The sequence below is a fragment of the Bombina bombina genome, chromosome 4 (assembly GCF_027579735.1).
Source record: "Bombina bombina isolate aBomBom1 chromosome 4, aBomBom1.pri, whole genome shotgun sequence".
In the NCBI taxonomy this organism is placed as follows: Eukaryota; Metazoa; Chordata; class Amphibia; order Anura; family Bombinatoridae; genus Bombina; species Bombina bombina.
In genome coordinates, this window is record NC_069502.1 from 33,164,525 (window position 1) to 33,168,206 (window position 3,682).

The 3,682-nt window shown below is 46.1% G+C and overlaps 1 protein-coding gene across 1 annotated transcript in view; it reads right to left on the reverse strand.

Annotated features, from left to right (window-relative positions):
• Positions 1-621: 621 nt before the first annotated feature.
• Positions 622-3,682, reverse strand: part of DNAJC5G (DnaJ heat shock protein family (Hsp40) member C5 gamma) — a 332,587-nt gene continuing 329,526 nt past the window's right edge. The window contains exon 6 of the mRNA XM_053709454.1: positions 622-3,682. This exon is cut by the window's right edge and continues 1,693 nt beyond it. The gene's annotated coding sequence lies outside the window, so the exon portion shown is untranslated.

Genomic DNA, 3,682 nt, shown 5'->3' on the forward strand with positions numbered 1-3,682 from the left:
AGTATGTTCTGTAACATTTAAAACACGCTGCTGTGACACCGGAACCCTTCACTGAGGAACTTGTTCTATGCACCAAGAAGTGGTCGCTATTGGTTATAAAGAAGCTGAATGACCCACTCATGTTTGTGATTCGGTACAAATCTTGATGTTGCCGTCAGTTTTTTTCTGCAAACCAACGGGTTTTGCTGAATCTAAGCCAGGAGTGGCTCAAGCACAGAATATACAATAAGGTCTGTCTCCAGCCTGTGAGATTTAGCATCATGCAACCTTTAAGCCTTCCTTATTCATCCCAAAACGCTTCCTGCTCAGACCTCAGGGACTCACCTGGGATTGCACCAAGAAGCTTCATGAAAACCATAAAATAACCTTGCGGCTGCCCATGAACTGCAAATAGATTTTGTACAAGCAGCAAAAGAATAAATGATCATTTGTGACCAATGTACTGCAGAATATTAGTGTCTCACTGGAGAACAAAACAATGCAAACTGTGCTAAAAATATAGTTCATTTGAAGTGGTTATAAAGTATTGATTCTGCAGGGTATTATTCCTGATTTTATTTATACATACGATACCCACTGGTAGTTTTATATAAAAACACACACAAAACAGTGGGCACTGAGTGGGTGAGGACTTATACTTTATTGATACTCCAGTCGGCAAGAGAGGACACCCCCTGGCACTGGAGCCTCCGCAGGGTGGCATCATGTACAGTTCTGTTAAACATTGGCACTGCCATGCGCTGGTGACATATGTTTACATTTGGCAAAAATCTTTATTAGGGAGAAGTTACCCCTCAGCTGCCAGAGATACATGAGCTGCCATGGTAGCAGGGGAATAGCAGGTGGCACAATATATTCCTTTTGGGAGATTTTAACCCACCAGCTAACAAATAAGTGCACTCATGCAGACTCAACAATCTGGCAGTGAAGGGGTTACATAAGCAATGTAGTTGTAGGGACAAGAGAAGTGCTTGGTACAAACCAGAAGCCGACGACAGTGCAGACAAATAAATGTGAACATGACAGTGTGACAGGCACGTGGGGGGTCACACTCAGTCCTTGTGGCCGTTTACTCTGGCGCCATCACTGGGGCAGTGAGTGTATTCTCAAACCTAGTGGTTTCAATCAGTGAACCAGCAAATCACTCAAGGAGCATACAAGTCAACTGGGGTCGCTAGTATCATGTAATGGGCGGGGCATACTCACCCGCAGCAATCCCAGTGAGGACCATGGCCTGCCAATGGGTTGGTGCTTGCTGAATTATTTCTGATCATATGTTACACTAACACTATCTCCACTGACACATTAATCCTGTCTGGTAGAGGGAGTAGCTATCCTATACTATTGTAATCAATGAACACATAGATTTGTTTATCTAAAGCAACTTGATTATTAACATGGGCACCTGTATCACATTATTTGTTCTAGTTCTTTTTGCAACTGTCTATTAGCTTGTGTGAGTGGGTGCATGCATAGGTGTATGTTTGTGTGAGTGGGTGTATGCATGTTCAGGAGTGTGCTTGTGTGAGTAGGTGTGTGTGCGTGTAAATTTAGGACTGCGCTTGTATGAGTATGCTTGTGTGAGTGGGTGTGTGCATGTAGCAGTGTGCTTGAGTGAGTGGGTGTGTGCATGTAGGAGTGTGCTTGAGTGAGTGTGTGCATATGGGAGTGTGCTTGAGTGAGTGTGTGCATATGGGAGTGTGCTTGAGTGAGTGGGTGTGTGCATGTAGGAGTGTGCTTGAGTGAGTGGGTGTGTGCATGTAGGAGTGTGCTTGAGTGAGTGGGTGTGTGCATGTAGGAGTGTGCTTGAGTGAGTGGGTGTGTGCATGTAGGAGTGTGCTTGAGTGAGTGGGTGTGTGCATGTAGGAGTGTGCTTGAGTGAGTGGGTGTGTGCATGTAGGAGTGTGCTTCAGTGAATGGGTGTGTGCATGTAGGAGCATGCTACTGTGGGTGGGTGGGTGCATGTAGGAGCATGCTTGTATGAGTGGGTGTGTGCATGTAGGTGTATGCATGTATGAGTGGGTGTGTGCATGTAGGTGTATGCATGTATGAGTGGGTGTGTGCATGTAGGTGTATGCTTGTATGAGTGGGTGTGTGCATGTAGGTGTATGCATGTATGAGTGGGTGTGTGCATGTAGGTGTATGCTTGTATGAGTGGGTGTGTGCATGTAGGAGCATGCTTGTATGAGTGGGTGGGTGCATGTAGGTGTATGCTTGTGCGAGTGTCGCTTTAGGAGTATGCTTGTATGAGTGGGTGTATGCATGTAGGAGTATGCTTGTATGAGTGGGTGTGTGCATGTAGGAGCATGCTTGTATGAGTGGGTGTGTGCATGTAGGTGTATGCTTGTATGAGTGGGTGTGTGCATGTAGGAGCATGCTTGTATGAGTGAGTGGGTGGGTGCATGTAGGTGTATGCTTGTGCGAGTGTCGCTTTAGGAGTATGCTTGTATGAGTGGGTGTGTGCATGTAGGAGTATGCTTGTATGAGTGGGTGTGTGCATATAGGAGAATGCTTGTATGAGTGGGTGTGTGCATATAGGAGAATGCTTGTATGAGTGGGTGTGTGCATATAGGAGTATGCTTGTATGAGTGGGTGTGTGCATATAGGAGTATGCTTGTATGAGTGGGTGTGTGCATATAGGAGTATGCTTGTATGAGTGGGTGCGTGCATATAGGAGTATGCTTGTATGAGTGGGTGCGTGCATATAGGAGTATGCTTGTATGAGTGGGTGTGTGCATATAGGAGTATGCTCGTATGAGTGGGTGCGTGCATGTAGGAGTATGCTCGTATGAGTGGGCGCGTGCATATAGGAGTATGCTTGTATGAGTGGGTGCGTGCATGTAGGAGTATGCTCGTATGAGTGGGCGCGTGCATATAGGAGTATGCTTGTATGAGTGGGTGTGTGCATGTAGGAGTATGCTTGTATGAGTGGGTGTGTGCATGTAGGAGTATGCTCGTATGAGTGGGTGTGTGCATATAGGAGTATGCTTGTATGAGTGGGTGGGTGCATATAGGAGTATGCTTGTATGAGTGGGTGTGTGCATATAGGAGTATGCTCGTATGAGTGGGTGTGTGCATATAGGAGTATGCTCGTATGAGTGGGTGTGTGCATATAGGAGTATGCTCGTATGAGTGGGTGTGTGCATATAGGAGTATGCTCGTATGAGTGGGTGTGTGCATATAGGAGTATGCTTGTATGAGTGGGTGTGTGCATATAGGAGTATGCTCGTACGAGTGGGTGCGTGCATATAGGAGTATGCTCGTACGAGTGGGTGCGTGCATATAGGAGAATGCTCGTATGAGTGGGTGTGTGCATATAGGAGTATGCTTGTATGAGTGGGTGTGTGCATATAGGAGAATGCTTGTATGAGTGGGTGTGTGCATATAGGAGTATGCTTGTATGAGTGGGTGTGTGCATATAGGAGTATGCTTGTATGAGTGGGTGTGTGCATATAGGAGTATGCTTGTATGAGTGGGTGTGTGCATATAGGAGTATGCTTGTATGAGTGGGTGTGTGCATATAGGAGTATGCTTGTATGAGTGGGTGTGTGCATATAGGAGAATGCTTGTATGAGTGGGTGTGTGCATATAGGAGTATGCTTGTATGAGTGGGTGTGTGCATATAGGAGTATGCTTGTATGAGTGGGTGTGTGCATATAGGAGTATGCTCGTATGAGTGGGA